The following is a 17,478-nucleotide window of genomic DNA, read 5'->3' on the forward strand; positions in this document are numbered from 1 at the left end:
CAGAGTGTCTAAACAATCAGTTCTGTTCAGTCGCTCAGTCATGTCTGACTCTTTGCGACCCTATGGACTGTAGCACACCAGGCTTCCCTGTCCATCACCAACTCCCGGAGCTTATTCAAACTCATGTCCATCCAGTCGGTAATGCCATCCAACCATCTCATCCTCTGTCGTCCCCTTCTCCTCCCACTTTCAGTCTTTCCCAGCATCAGGGTCTTGTCTAGTGAGTCAGTTCTTTGCATCAGGTGGCCACGGTATTGGAGTTTCAGCTTCAGCATCAATCCTTCCAATGAATATTCAGGACTGATTTTCTTTAGGATGGACTGGTTGGATCTCCTTGAAGTCCAAGGGACTCTCAAGAGTCTTCTCCAACACCACAGTTCAAAAGCATCAATTCTTTGGGGCTCAGCTTTCTTTACAGTCCAACTCTCACATCCATACATGACTACTGGAAAAGCCATAGCTTTGACTAAACAGACCTTTGTTGGCAAAGTACTGTCTCTGCTTTTCGATATGCTGTCTAGGTTGATCATAGCTTTCCTTCCAACCAGCAAGAGTCTTTTAATTCATGGCTGTAGTCACCATCTGCAGTGATTTTGAAGCCCCCCAAAATAAAGTCTCTCACTGTTTCCATTGTTGCCCCATCTATTTACCATGAAGTGACTGGACCAGATGCCATGATCTTAGTTTTATGAATGTTGATTTTTAAGCCAACTTTTTCACTCTCCTCTTTCAATTTCATCAAGAGGCTCTTTAGTTTTCTTCACTTTCTTCCATAAGGGTGGTGTCATCTGCATATCTGAGGTTATCGATATTTCTCCCGGCAATCTTGATTCCAGCTTGTGCTTCATTCAGCCCAGCGTTTCCCATGATGTACTCTGCATATAGGTTAAATAAGCAGGGTGACAATATACAGCCTTCACATACTCCCTTCATAATTTGGAACCAGTTCTTTGTTCCATGTCCAGTTCTAACTGTTGCTTCTTGACCTGCATACAGATTTCTCAAGAGGCAGGTCAGATGGTCTGGTATTCCCACCTCTTTAAGAATTTTCCAGTTTGTTGTGATCCACACAGTCAAAGGCTTTGGCGTAGTCAATAAAGCAAAAGTAGATGTTTTTCTGGAACACTCTTGCTTTTTCGATGATCCAATGTATGTTGGCAATTTGATCTCTGGTATCTCTGCTTTTTCTAAATCCAGCTTGAACATCTGGAAGTTCACCGTTCACATACTATTGAAGCCTGGCTTGGAGAATTTTGAGCATTACTTTGCTAGCATGTGAGATGAGTGCAATTGTACAGTAATTTGAACATTCTTTGGCATTGCCTTTCTTTGGGATTGGAATGAAAACTGAGCTTTTCCAGTCAATAATAATGACCCAAAATAACAATAATTAACATACAACACACTTACTATCTTCAGGCTATCTTCTAAACATTGCTGATATAACTCAGTTAATGGTCACAGTTAATCTTTAAAGTTCTGTAAAAATCCTCTTTTGCAAAAGTGGATTTTTACAAAAGACGAAACTGAATTACAAAGAAGTTGAGTAAATTGCCCAAAGTCATACAGCTAATCCTTAGCAAGATGGCACAACCCCAAAGAGCCTAAGCATTATGCAAATTGAATGAATGAGCAAAAACAAACAAATAAACAGAAGCCTGGAAGACAAAGGATTAGGAATAAAGGAAATCCGGAGATTAAAGCTACTGAGATGTGGTTCCCAAGACAGGACAAAATAACTTCTTTGAGTCACCAACCTCTTTCTTACCAGAGCTGACTGCAGTAGCCAATAGCCAAATAGAATAACTGGTTTGTGGATTGTCTCCAAGTTTTCAGCATCTCCTTTGGGGTGACTCTAGGGTTATTGATTGTTTTATCTAAGGGGAGCAAGATAAGGTTTATATTATAATATAACATTTTGCTGCTTGTGAGTAGCTCGCATGAATTTTGTGATTGCTTTCAATAGATCAGTCTCCTATAATGATGACTTAGTTGGTTTTCCTTTAGTGTAGTGTAGCGTGTGTGCTCAGTCATGTCTGACCCTATGAACTGTAGCCCACCAGGCTCCTCTGTCCACGAAATTTTCCAGGCAAGAATACTGGAGTGGGTTGCAATTTCCCACCCTACGGGATCTTCCCAATCCAAGGATCAAACCTGCATTTTTGTGTCTCCTGTATTGACAGGCAGATTCTTTACCACTGAGCCACCTGAGAATGGCTTTGGTTTTCCTTTATGTTGATAGAATTCATAGTTTCATAGTTCCAGGGATGTCATAATACAGTCGCTTTTAAATCTTTTCTCACTATGACTCTCTTTTAGCTAGTTAAGCCCGTTTGTTGTTAAACATGATGTATTTATTATGGCTTCTTCTCCTTTGCTCACTAATTACATTCTTCTCCCATGAAAATATCCTTTTTTCACCCCCCTGTTTCCTCTACCTTTCAAGGATTAGCTCATCAAGCCACATTTGCTGGGGTACATTCTTAGTATTAATGCTGTATATTTGAAAGAGAGCCCAAAGACACCATATGTCGTCCAGAAGAGAGCAACTGAGAAGCTGAAGAAAGTTGAACTCATGTTGGATGAGGAGACACTGAAGGAATTTGGGATATTAGCCAGAGGAGGAGACTTAGAGGAAACAAAAACTAACTTTAAATAATTAGATGTTTGTGAATAAGAATTCTATATCATGGTTAACAAGGGGGGAAAGCAGAACCAATGACAGTAAAAGCATTTATTTGTCCTAATGGGTTATCTTTAATTCTTACACCAAGGCCGTAAGGGAATCATTATTATCATACCCATTTGCATGTAGAAATTGAGGACTGAAAATGTCTCTTTTCAAAGATATTAAAAGTAATAAATAACTGGTAGAGCCAAGATTCTAACTTGGGTCTATCTGATTCCAGAACTTGGATCTCTTCACCATTGTGCTATACTGAGCAGTACTGCACAGTCATTATCACAGCAGAGCATCAGTAAGGTGACAGTATTTATTGCCCTGGGATAAACACAGGAAGTTTCTCATGGCCATCATCCTGGTGTTGTGGCTACTTGAGCCCCTGCAAGACAGCTAGGGGATCCAAGGGAAGGGATAAGCCAACACATCTATAGTACACTGGGACACCCGAGAATGATGGACACAGGGCCTGGGGAGCCCTGGGTAGCACTATCAGACTTCATAAGGAGGTTAATTTGGGGCTGAGCATAAAGAAGAACATTCTCTTTAACGAATTGAAAAACAGGGTGTCTCATGAAAGTGAATTTTATTGTTACTAGAGAGGATAAAAAAAGAAGAGCCATTTATTAGTGATGTGGTAGAAGGGATTCATCTAGTTGGATTAGAGGAACTCTATGGTTTCCCTACTGAAATATTCTAGTTACATCTCACTCATGAAGCCATTTTTCTCCAAGCCAGTTCCCAAAGATTCTGTCTCTTATGAACTATACTAGGACTTGTCAGCACTAATAATTTTTATATTTATCAGCCACTACCCTGTGACATTTCTAGTATGTCTAGGTAACTACTGTGTATCATTTAACTTGTCACTTAGGCGCCCAAACCTCTAATATCAATTGTTAAGTTTCTTAAAGTCAGTATCCATATATTAAATTTCTTATTATCTCCTACAGAAAGTAAAATATTTCTGTTGAATAGAGTGATGGAAAAATGCCAAGACTGAACTGAGACTGGAGATGATTATCTCTTCACATTATTCTCTCTCATTTCCTATTTCTGAATATAGTACACTTGACTGTCTACATATTCTTGAGCATTAAAATAAAATCAACTCTATGCCAACATGCTACAAAATCTCCTACAAATTTCTTCAGAAAAAGAATAAATGTGGATTTAGCTCCTGGAAATAAAAGCTCTGCAAAAAATATCACTTGCAGGAATAACTTCAATGCTCTTTCCTATAAGTCCATGTCTACACTTTCATCATAATCTTACCCCAAACCCTTTCTCAAGAGCCTTTCTTGTTCATAACCCCCCAATTCTTATTGCTGTTTTAATTGGCATTCTGGTATAATATACATAGTGGTATAATATGCTTCCTTTTATGCTGTCATTTTACATCTATAGAAGTATTTCATGTATATTTTATACAGCTTTCTATGTGTTTCTCTTCTCAGATAAAATTTAAGCTCTTTGAGAACCAATATTTTCTTCCTATAACTTTGAAGCTATACAGGGACATGAAACAACAAAAATACATGGTCAACAATAGTTCTTCACTAGATGCTATATGTGTACACAATGATTCACACTGATAAAAAGATGATAATAAAGTCTAAGTAACAATTTTGATCCTACATAATTTTTAATGTGGTTCTTATTTTCCTGTTTACTTATACTCCATGAGGTATATGGGGTGTAATCATGATTACACCAAGTAGAAAAATAATTTCTGAGTAGTAAATTTACCATGTGAGTCAAGGGTAGTGCAGGGACTTTTAACAAAAACATCTCTTGTAACGATAACAGAGGATACTTTCCAGTTTTCTGTCTTCAACAATAATAAGAAGGACTGTTTGTAAACAAATATTCATAGTGGATTTAGAGTTATCAGGAGAGGCTAGGTTGTTTGGAGGTAAGAAAGACATTGGCTGGATAGAGGCTCAGTCATTTAATGGGACCAGTACAAGGAATATTATTTACTTCGTATCCAAGCTGGCACTTCTAAATGATAAAGAAAAGAATGAAAATGATCAAATTTTAAAGTATTAACGATCTGATTTACTAACAAATTCTAGGAACAAAAAGGTAGTATTAAATTTTAAAGTTTTCTTTAAATGCTCTAGTGGCCAAGATACCTTGTTATTTAAATAAATAAAGTGGATGGATACAGACCCTAGGGGTGAGGGAAGATTGTAGTCAAATTGAGACCTAGTGCTTTTCCTAAGGGTATAGTGTCCCTAACTGTTTGTCTTTACCTGATGTTTGTCTTGAGTGAATTCAGACATCAAGAAAAGTCAGATATCCCACTTTTTATTTAAAAATTCAGTGTTTAAAATGTAAATTGAAACATTTAAAAATCTGTATAAGTCAAAGAAAACATAACTATAGGAAACATTACTTTCTGATAATAGCAGATAAGGGGATTTAGACCCACCCCCTGCTGAGGGGTAATTATAAAATCTGGACAAAATGTATAAAAAATCACTAGCTTGAAGACAAGTAAATTTAAAAAGATAGAGAAAAATTACTGTGCTAGTAATGTCCAGAAAAGAAGAGAGGTTCATGAAGGCAAGTCAGGAGCTTGGAGCTTTGTTTTACTTGAGGATGTTGGGTGATTCCAGGAGAAAAAGTTGAGAGGCTAAGAAGCTACAAGTGGAGACTGGGTTCCTGAGCCTACCAAGGGAAGGATCAGAGTGAATCTGCTCTGCTCCTTAAACTTTGGGTTAAAATCCTGTAAAGTTCTATCCTAGCAGTGTGAAGCCATTAGACAGTCCTTCACCCGGAGTGCCTCTCACTTTGTCAAGATTTCAGTCTTTAAACTTTAACCAAGGTGGTTTCAGAGTGCTAGAATACCAGGTACTTGGCATCAGAAGCAATCTTTGAAAAGGGGTGGGGGGTGGAATATAGCATCACCTCAAACCAATTTTATAATTTTGCAAATGTGTTAACTCATAATAAAAAATTAATGAAAAAAGCCAATTTCTAAAGATCACATCCTGTATAATTCTCCCTTTCCCCCTGATATATAGAGAGATGGAAAACAGATTGGTGGTTTCCATGGGTAGGGTTTGCAGGGGTTATAGGGGTACATGTAACCATAACTTTAAGGGACAGCATGGGGGAGATCTTTGTGGGATGGAATAGTTCTGTATCTTGATAGGGATAGTGGCTACATGAATCTATGGTTTACCAGTTTACCAACCCAATTTTCTGGGTTGATATTACATTTAGTTACACAAAATGTAACCAGTGGGGGAAACTGAGTGAAGGGTACACAAGATTTTTCCGTAATATCTTTGTAGTGTTCCAAGAATCTATAATTATTTTAAAATATAAAATATAAAGTTTTTTTTATATTTTTTATATTTTATGCTTTAAAATATAAAAATAAAGCAAACAAAAAGCCCAAGTACATCAGAAGATTATATCACGAGTATGAAAACAAACAGAAACATAAAACAATAGAAAAAGACCAATGGGAGACTTCAGATATTAGAAAATTTTAAATAACTCTATTTACTCTGGGCTTCCCTAGTTGGTTCAGTGGTAAAGAATCTGTCTGCAATGCAGGAGATGCAGGTTCAATCCCTGGATGTGGAAGATCCCACGGAGAAGGAAATGGCAACACATGCCAGTATTCTTGCCTGGGTAATCCCATGGACAGAGGAGCCTGGCGGGCTACACTCCATGGGGTCACAAAAGAGACAACTTAGCAACTAAACAGCATATTTCCTGTGTTCAATGAAATGAGACAAAATTTAGAATTTTTATCAGGTAACTGGGAACAAAAATGAAAATTATCATGATCAAAATTAAGAACTCAGGGAAAGATTAAGAGATTAGGTACAGTGAAGAGAGAATTAGTAAACTGGAGACATATCAGAATAAAACATTTAAAGAATAAGCGCAAAGAGACAAAAGGATGAAAAAAGCAAAAATGAGTGTAAAAAGACATAAACGATCAAGTTTCAATCAGAGATTCCTGTGCCCAAAGAGTGAAGTTTTTCTTTTTCCTTTTGGAAAGGGAAGACATCTGACTTGGCTTTCATTGTGTTGCCCTAGGGGTAAAAAGTGGAGTGTTGGAAACCAAATGGTTATTATTTTTGTTTTTTAAGTGAATCATAGTAATATGTCTCTGGTCCAAATACTGTGCACACATTCTGGATAAGTGAATATTTTAAAAACCCAAAAGTTAGAATAAAGAAAAGAAGCTAGCCACTAAAAAATGCTAATGTATAACTGTGCAAGTCCATTTCTATTGTTAGCTAAAGAGGCAAAATTATACCAGAGTATGTTGTGATACTGGTGAAATAATGTGAAAAGCAAGGATGTGATTACCATAAATTTCAAGATAGAGGCTACATATTCAAGGGAGGGAGGAAATAATGATTTGGAGAACGCAAAAGGAGAGGCTTTGGGACACTGCACTTTTCTACTTCTTGACCTAGATATGCATTTATGAGCATTCTTCTTGAGTTAAATATTGAAGGTGACTCTATCTCGTGCACTGTTCTGTATGTAGTAGTTCATAATAAAAGATCAATATACTTTTGGAGAGAATTCAACTTTCAAGTACCTGATTTGAATCTCTACTTTAAGAGTTTACATCATAATCTAAGAATTTTATTCTCTCATCCTAAGAACTAGAAAATGGTTTTCTCTAGCTTGGAATCACCCAGCATCTTGCTATGCATGGAGGGTGGGAAGAGTATACAGTCATCTGGTCCCTCTAACACCATGTCACCATGCTTTCCTTTGTCATTTATTCAAGAAATGTTAACTGACTTCAACTTTCTCCCTGTCCTTTCACTTCTCTTTTTCAAGATATGATTCAGCTTATGGGTCTATTACTGCAGCAAAGTTTCTTGCTGAAATCATTAATAATATTCAATAACTCAGCCACTCACTCAACAAGTATTAATTAAATGTCAGAGGATTCTGTGCTAAGTGCCTGATGTACAACTGTGAACTGAATGGATACATCCTAACTTTGGGGGAATTTACAATCTGATGGGGGATGTGCCAATTTAATAGGCAAGTATAATGCCAATTCATCAGTGCTGTGATAAAGGAATAGATGGCACAGTGGGAACATAAAGGAAGAGGACTTAATTGAAAATTTACAGGTCAAAGTAGACTTCTCGATGATAGAATATCCAAGTGAGATAAATATAGAAAGAAGTTAGTCCTTTGAAGAATGAGGTAGCACGATGAACAGTGGGAGGCAATTCAAAAGTTAAATTACTGGAGTTGAAAAAAGTTCAGTATGTCTATAGTATGAAATGTGAGGGAAAGAATGTCAGTAATGATAATGGAAGTGTCCTAGAGGACAGATCACCTTTGGACTTATAATTAAGGATAAGGTGTGTGGACTTAATTTTAAAAACAACAAAATGTCAATGATGGTTTTTAAGCAGGATAATAAGATCATACTTGAATTTTTAAAAGATCATGCTGGGGAATAGATTGAAAAGGAACTAGTTTAGTGTAATCAAATAGCGTATAAAAACCATCTTCAAGCAAGAGATAATGACAGTGAAGTTTAGATATAATGATACAGATAAGTTACAGGAAAAATGTATATATCAGTTCAGTTCAGTTCAGTCGCTCAGTCATGTCCAACTCTTTGCGACCCCATGAATTGCAGCACGCCAGGCCTCTCTGTCCATTACCAACTCCCGGAGTCTACCCAAACCCATGTCCATCGAGTCGGTGATGCCATCCAACCATCTCAGCCTCTGTCGTCCCCTTCTCCTCCCGCCCCCAATCCTACCCAGCATTAGGCTCTTTTCCAATGAGTCAACCCTTTGCATGAGGTGGCCAAAGTATTGGAGTTTCAGCTTCAACATCGACCTTCCAATGAACACCCAGGATTGATCTCTTTTAGGATGGATTGATTGGATCTCCTTGCAGTCCAAGGGACTCTCAAGAGTCTTCTCCAACACCACAGTTCAAAAGCATCAATTCTTCGGCGCTCAGCTTTCTTCACCGTCCAACTCTCACATCCATACATGACCACTGGAAAAACCATAGCCTTGACTAGATGGACTTTTGTTGGCAAAGTAATGTCTCTGCTTTTAAATATGCTATCTAAGTTGGCCATAACCTTCCTTCCAAGGAGTAAGGGTCTTTTAATTTCATGGCTGTAGTCACCACCAGCAGTGATTCTGGAGCCCCAAAAAAGTAAAGTCTGACACTGTTTCCCCATCTATTTCCCATGAAGTGATGGGACCAGATGCCATGATCTTAGTTTTCTGAACGTTGAGCTTTAAGCCAACTTTTTCACTCTCCTCTTTCACCTTCATCAAGAGGCTCTTTAGTTCTTCTTCACTTTCTGCCATAAGGGTAGTGTCATCCGCATATCTGAGGTGATTGATATTTCTCCTGGCAATCTTGATTCCAGCTTGTGTTTCTTCCAGCCCAGCGTTTCTCATGATGTACTCTGCATATAAGTGAAATAAGCAGGGTGACAATATACAGCCTTGACGTACTCCTTTTCCTATTTGGAACCAGTCTGTTGTTCCATGTCCAGTTCTAACTGTTGCTTCCTGATCTGCATACAGGTTTCTCAAGAGACAGGTCAGATGATCTGGTATTCCCATCTCTTTCAGAATTTTCCACAGTTTATTGTGATCCACACAGTCAAAGGCTTTGGCATAGTCAATAAAGCAGAAATAGATGTTTTTCTGGAACTCTCTTGCTTTTTCAATGATCCAGCGTATCAGACATTAATCAGAAGGAAGCTGAAGTGGCTATATTAAAGTGGGCTTCAAGACGACAAATATTACCAGGGATGAAGGAAAATAAAAATGATAAAAAGATCAATTCATCAGGAAGATACACCAATCTAAGCTGTGAATGTGCCCCCCAACATCTCTGTGGGGCCACATTTCTGGCTCTGGTAAATAGAATGTGTATGGAAATGATGTGTGTTAACTTCCAGTATAAGATAGTTAAGGATCTGATGTTTCTATTTCATGCCATGTGCTATCTGGATAATGCTAAAATGACCTTGAAGCCACAATATGAAAGCAGTCTGGGATGCTGAATCACAACTTAGAAGAGTCTGATCCATATCAGACACAGATGTGAGCACAAAACAAGCTTCTATTGTGGTGGTGAGGTTTTGAACTTGTTCAGCAGAGCAGTTATCTTTCTTTCCTAAATTGCAGCCCCTCCTGAGCCAAAAAGGAGCTCAGATGGGGGACAAAAGGGATCTGGTTATCTACAATGGATAGTGGTTTAAGCAATTATTGTATTTTGCTTTCTTTTAACATTAAAGCGAGTAAAGACTTTATTTTAGATTTATATTACAGCTAATCTTCTGAACTGAAGTTATGTTCTATTTGAATTTTCCTCATTTATCCTCACAGCCTCCTTTCCTATAAAATATTTGAAAGGCATAATAACACTTTACAGCTATATCTCACACTTTGAATATACAGCATATGAATAATAAAAGTTGGATTCCTATAAATGCATTAATATATGCCTCTAAAATTGAATTCATGCATGTGAGCTAAGTTGCTTCAGTTGTGTCTGACTCTGTGTGACCCTATCGACTGTAGCCCACCAGGCTCCTCTGTCCATGGGATTCTCCAGGGAAGAATACTGGAGTGGGTTGCCATACCCTCCTCCAGGGGATCTTCCTGACCCAGGGACTGAACCTGCATCTCCTGTGGCTCCTGCATTGCAAGCAGATTCTTTACCGCTGAGCCACTGGGGAAGACCATATATTTCCATATATGTGTATATAAATATATATATATATGTATATATATATGTATATATATATTATATCAATTAGTGTCATGGAATATAACTAAATATTTCTGAAGAATATTCCATTCTAAATTCAGCATATTTAGCATATTTCATTATTATAATACTTCTGAGACTCTTTAATTTGCTAAGGTATAATTTGAGGCTCTGAGGGTAAACCCTGTTTTTAAAGTTTTCCCAACCTTGTAAGATTACAAATCTTTAATTTTCCACAAATCATCTTATAGAGCTAGTATTATATAGTAAACTTCGGGATATACTGCTATAAAGAAATTACTATTTTATTTTCAACATTCATATCAGATAAGAATATTTCATATTTTGATTTGTGTTTTTCATGACACTTTGTGATTCAAGTCTTCTATGCTACTGTTGGAGACTCTACATTAACAAATGTCTTAGGTGGTGGCTGTACTTCATTAACTTTTTTTTAACATCCTTAAACTTTTACAGTATGTGAGGTGACATTTTGATATCTCACCATTATTATTAGCATCAATTTTCTGACTCTGTGCTTGGTTGTTCTTCCTTATCTCTCCTTCCTCAGTGTAGACTCATTGTCTCTTGTCTGCTGCTGCTGCTGCTGCTAAGTCGCTTCAGTCGTGTCCGACTCTGTGCGACCCCGTAGATGGCAACCCACCAGGCTCCGCCGTCCCTGGGATTCTCCAGGCAAGAATACTGGAGTGGGTTGCCATTTCCTTCTCCAGTGCATGAAAGGGTAAAGTGAAAGTGAAGTCGCTCAGTTGTGTCCGACTCTTAGCGACCCCATGGACTATAGCCTACTAGGCTCCTCCGTCCATGGGATTTTCCAGGCAAGAGTACTGGAGTGGGGTGCCATTGCCTTCTCCGGTCTCTCGTCTAGACTACTGCAGTTATTTGATAGGTAGTACCTTGCCTATAATCTTGAGCCTGTAATTCATACTTAATGCTGCCTGTGAATTGATCTTTATGAAAGAAAAAAGTCTGATTATGGCAATCCTCTTCCTAAATACTTTATCTCCATTGTCTAAATTTGTCTTGTTTAGCACTTAATTGCTTCTCTCAAATGAAGAATCTTACCTTTTTTCAATTCTAAGAAATTTTAACTCATACATTTAAATATTACTTCCTTTTCATCGGGGTTCCCTGATAACTCACACTAAGCTCTTAGAGGCTGTAGCTTCTAGATCTGTTCTCCTTGTTCTTAACCTTTATTTCTTTACACCCATCTTTTTATCTTCTTTTATTGCATTCTAAAGTGATTCTTAGATTCAGTCTTCTGTATGCTATATACAGTGGTTAGTATGTGTTCTCTGGGGTTGGTGTGGTTTTAAGTGAGTTTTACAAAAGTCCTGCAGTTTAATTTTTTATTTAAAATAAAGATCATAATAGTATTGCTTATTTGACTATTGTGAGGAAGAAGTAAATAAAATGTATACAAAGCACTTAGAAGTGCTTGACATTTAAGTGATTCAGTAAGTGTCAGTATGTTATTTTTTTTAACTTTTAATTAGCTTTTCAGCTGCTTCCATTATGCTCTGCAGTCCATCTATTAATTGTTTAACTTCAGCAATTATATTTTTCACTTCCTGGCCATTTTGTTTCTTTCTTATTTGTAATTGTCTATGCTATTTCTTATTTTCTAAATGTAATATCTTGCCTTAACTTTCCATGGATATTAATTATAGAATATATTCAAATTTATAGCTATATCAATTTTTATTATTCTTTGAACTATTTATTGGGTGTAAGGTCTTCAATTTTGTCTCTCTTTCTCAGAATACCTTTCCTCAGATCTTTGGTCATTTTTTTTTTTATTATGCCCTTCTTCACGGTGGAGATTTCATGCTGGATTTATTCCTCCATCTGCTTTGATAGCTTCCATTTAGTGATCTTATAGTTCTTCCATCACACCCTATCTGCTTTTCATATTTTAGAAATTTCTCTTGACTTGTGCTCCACTGACAGTCTTACACATATTTGAAAGCTTATTTCAGAGAAAGTTTTCTTATGACTTGGCCTTTACCTAATTCCTCTTCCTCATCTCCCACCATATGCTCCAGCTTCATAAACTATTTGCAGTTCACTGATATTCCCAGTTGAACCCAGTGTTCCTTTTCAAAAGCTACCTCCCCTACTTAGATCAGCTGGTTCTGAATTTCATTTCCCACATGTCAGTATAGGTCAACTCTTCCAGAACATGGTTTCTCTATACACTTCTTTAATAAACCTTCCCCACCCTGGACTGAATTGATCACTACTTTCTTTGTATCTCATCCTAACTGATTTTTTATACTCCTATCAGAGCATCAGTAATATGTCATTATCTATGTTTGTTTATAAGTGTGAAAGGGGAGAACATTAGTCGTCATTTTTAGCTCTTGATCTCCAACCTTCACTTCCCTGCAAAAGAAAGCAAATGTCGAGGAATATCTTTCTACTTGCTGAGCTGTGTGATACACAAAGGTGCAAACTGGGGAGCTGAGAAAGATAGAAGTAGTACTATTTAAGGAAAGAAGTGGTGGAGGAAAATCCCAGAGTGGGAGGAAGGCTGAAGTCAGACATGAAGAGGCTGCAAGAGAGGGATTTTGGAGGATGAGGGAGAGGGGAAATTAAAAAAAAAAAAAAAAACAACGGTGTAAGAAGATTAGGGAAGATTCTTTGTGAGTAGGATGGGAAGAGGGAAAAAATGGGGATGACATTCTGTGCAAAATAATTTTGGGGTCCCCAAACTCTTGAGTCTGATATATTTCAAAAGTCAAGTGATCTGTTTGTTTTGCTTCTGGTTTGATTGGGTTTTTCTTTATATAATTTAAAAAGCTAAAACTTTGCATATATATATGTATACAATTTTATATGTATATGTATACAAGTGTGTGTGTGTGTGTGTGTGTGTGTGTGTGTGTGTGTGTGTATGTATATATATACTATATATATACTTTGGCTCTGCTGGGTCTTCATTGCTGCACACTGGCTTTCTCCAGCTGCAGCAAGCAAGGGCTGTTTACTCTTCTTTGCACTGCACGGGCTTCTCATTGAGGTGGCTTCTCTTGATGCAGAGCACATGCTCTAGGCATGTGGGCTTCGGTAGCTGCAGCACACGGGCTCGGTAATTGCAGCTCATGGGCTCTAGAACTCAGACTCAGTGGTTGTGGCACACAGGCTTAGTTGCTCCATGGCATGTGGGATCTTCCCAGACCAGGAATCAAACCCATATCCCCTGCACTGGCAGGCAGATTGCTATCCACTGTATCACCAGGGAAGTTCATATATAATATATTTTGTAAAATCCCCTGTAGGACCTGTAGCAGCAGCCTGTCATCAAACACATTAATATATTTTTCAGTAAAGTGGATATTCACACTAGTTTGGATAAAGAAAGAGTGTAAGTAGCCTTTCAATAAATTTAGATTTGTTTTTGCTGCCAAGTGGATTTACTGAAAATTAATAAAAATGCTTTTGTTTTTAAGAGTTTATTGGATTTCAGAATCATGACTAAACAACTGTGGCCCTACATAAATCCTTGCTGTGCCCTCCCTACCAGATCTTTCTGGTCTTGACTAGGCTCACTCATGTGTCTGTGGTCAGTGCTGGGTCACTGATCAGTCTGGGATGGCCTGAGCTGGAATGACTGCTTGTCTCTGTGTGGACTTCCAGCCTTCAGCCAGCCAGATTGGGCTAGTTCACAGGCTGGCGGCAGCAGGGTTCTAAGAGTGAGTGGAAGTACATTAAGCCTTTTGGGAAGCAAGCATAGAACAGGATCATTTCCACGGCGTTATTGTGTTAAATGAAATCACCAGCTTAGCACCGATTTATGAAATAGAAGAATAGACTTTCTCTTCCTGCAAGAACCTACAATGTCATGTTACTTGGCATGTAGAATGATTTGGACAATTTTGTAATCAGGATACCATAATAATAAAATTCTGAGTCTGAACATGAAACAGGAGTGGGTGGAAAACTGATGCCATCTGATTCAGTCACTGGCTGCCTTACCAATGCCAATTTCCCGTTTTACCATTCTCTTTTGTTACAGTACTTGAAACTTCCTCTAAGTAACTGTCTTTCTCTTTTGCTTGGTAGCTTTGTGGTTTGGGGGACACCACCTCTACCCTCTGCTCAAGGACACAAATCAATAAGACTTATCACATTCCTTCAGGCTATAGGAAGTAGTTAAGAAAAAGGAAGCCGGAAACAGGAACTCCCCTAGCCACACTTGACTCAGAAATGTTCAGTCAAGGTAAAGTGCATAATTTTCATGATGGTTGAAAATGGAGAAAGCACAGAGTCCCTGCTTCTGTTTAGAACCACCAGGTAAGTTAGCCTGAGAATAAATCACTATATGGGAGAAGGCAAGAGGCTAAAGCAGCACAAAGAAACAGAATAAAAGTCGAGGTTAGATTGTGCTGAATTTTCTCCTACCTTTGAGCTCCTTGATAACAAGTCAACAAAATGCCAGCTTGAGTTGGGTTTTCTAATACCTATGAAAGCATTTGAATATGATGTATTTTCATACATTTTTCTGTCTCCTTAGATTTCTTGAAGTAGGTACCAGGTTTAATTAATTCCCAGCTCCCCAGGTGGAGCATAGTATCTATCTCATCATAAGTCTGAAATAAGTGTTTGGTCAAGGACCCTAACTAATCTGAAGCCTGCTATAACATAGTTCTCAGTTTTGGATAAAATAGAAACAGTATCTTTAAATAAGAAAACAAAAGACAGTAAGTAGATTCCAACTTGTAGGGCTCAGTTCAAATTTATAAATGAATGTGTAAATCAATTGGTAAGTGAAGAATTTAAACCTGAAATCTATCATTTCATATAATTATCCTGTTCTGCTACCATGATAGCTAAAATGAATAGGTACAAATAAATGCTTTTGGTTAAAACAACAACATCTGAACATTGAAACGTAGAAAATAAAAGCCTCTAATCAAAAAAGAAGGAAATGCTCCAGAAAAAAAATGCCCAATCCAATCTTTTTTTTTTTATGGATAGTGGGTTTCAAATAAAAATAAGAAAAGGAAAAGGAAAATAAGTGACAGAAGAACTGAAGTATAAGTTAATACTAAAATGTCAGGAACATAGCACTTCTACAAACAGCATCCTTATTTTGCAAAATGTATAAGCAAGATAAGCCTGATTCACTAGTCCTTATTAGCATTATGATTTTAGTGTTACAAGGAAAAGGGAATTTGGTAATCTGGCAATGGTTGTAGCAGCAATTAACTAAATGAATGCTTTGCTAAAATGAGAACCAAATAGCAATGTGAAATGTTAGCTCAGTGAGACAGAGACAGAGCTCTTATTGGTAAGAATTCTATCTTTCTTTGATCTTAATGGGAATTAGAATGTAATGCATGTCTCAGCCTGCAAGATAAAATCCATCCTTTTGAAAATCAAGACAAAAATAAAAAACTGTAGCCCACCAGGCTCCTCTATCCGTGGGATTTTCCAGGCAAGAATGCTGGAGTGGGTTCCTGTGCCCTTCTCCAGCAGATCTTCCCAGCCCAAGGACTGAAGCCCCATTTCTTGGGTCTCCTGCTTTGGCAGGCAGACTCTACCACTGAGCCACCTGGGAAGCTCCCAAAAATCAAGACTAAGTAACTTTAAGTAGCAGTAGAAACCAAGGCTAAATATTGGGGGGAAAACACCATAATGAACTGTAAAATATGTAATGAAAGAATCTGTTACTGTGCAAAATCAATGTCACTGTCACATCTGCTAAGTTATGACACGTGTCTATAAAAAATACTTTAGAAATAATTAGTGGATCATTACTGTATTGTTCTCTCTCCCCCTCACTGTGTGGGCAGACTAAGTAATTCATTACCAAATTCTCTTAACTCAGTAGAATCTTCATTTCTATTTTTGTACATTTATTAAAGTCTTATGTATTTCTTATAGTCATGTCAGATGAGACTATGGCATGTATTTCATCAAGATTAATGATTAGGATGGTAAAAACAGATGCTATCTTAGAATAATACCAAGGAAAATGAAATTGCACATTTCAAATACACAAGGCAACTTAATTTGTCTACCCCTTACCTAGCTATGGGCTTCCCTGTGGCTCAGCTGGTAAAGAATTTGCCTGCAATGTGGGAGACCTGAGTTTGATTCCTGGGTTGGGATGATCCCCTGGAGAAGGGAAAGGCTACCCACTACAGTATTCTGGCCTAGAGAATTCCATGGACTGTGTAGTCCACGGGGTCTCAAAGAGTCAGACACAACTGAATGACTTTCACTTTAACTAGCTATACTTTGTAACTATTTTTTTATTATGTTGCAGTCTGCACATCACATTTATTGCTTCACACATTTAGTGAAATTTATTGAGCACACACTCTGGTCAGGCACTATGCTAGATGCTGGAAGTTAGCGACGAGAGACGTATTATTAACATCTCTACTTGCAAGCTCTTCCCAATGTCATACATGCCAGCTTGTAGAAGGAATACTTCCCTATCTTATCAGTCTTTCTAAAAATACCAGAGAAATCCCAGTGGTTTATTCTATAAGCAGTTGTTCCTGTGTATTAAATGTCTTACAACCCATTTACCTCCTCCTAAGATGTTTTAAACATCTCCCAGGCAATGGCACCCCACTCCAGTACTCTTGCCTGGACAATCCCACGGACGGAGGAGCCTGGTAGGCTGCAGTCCATGGGGTCGCGAATAGTCAGACACGACTGAGCGACTTCACTTTCACTTTTTTTTTTTTGCTTCAGTCTTTTTTTTGTTTGTTTGTTTATTTTATAAATTTATTTATTTTAGTTGGGGGCTAATTACTTTACAATATTGTAATAGTTTTTGCCATACATTGACATGAATCAGCCATGGGTTTACATGTGTTCCCCTTCCTGAACCCCCCACCCACCTCCCTCCCCATCCCATCCCTCTGGGTCATCCCATTGCCCCGGCCCTGAGCCCTTGTCACATGCATCGAACATGGAATGGTGTTCTGTTTCACATATGATAATATACATGTTTCAATGCTATTCTCCCAGAACGTCCCACCCTCACCTTCTCCTTT

General features: G+C 37.9%; 1 protein-coding gene across 1 annotated transcript in view; it reads left to right on the forward strand.

Moving 5' to 3' along the window:
- The window catches only part of TRHR (thyrotropin releasing hormone receptor), a 553,356-nt gene that overhangs the window by 267,781 nt on the left and 268,097 nt on the right, over positions 1-17,478 (forward strand). The window lies entirely within an intron of this gene.

The sequence above is a fragment of the Giraffa tippelskirchi genome, chromosome 6 (assembly GCF_054371585.1).
Source record: "Giraffa tippelskirchi isolate mGirTip1 chromosome 6, T2T-mGirTip1v1.2.pri, whole genome shotgun sequence".
Classification (NCBI taxonomy): Eukaryota; Metazoa; Chordata; class Mammalia; order Artiodactyla; family Giraffidae; genus Giraffa; species Giraffa tippelskirchi.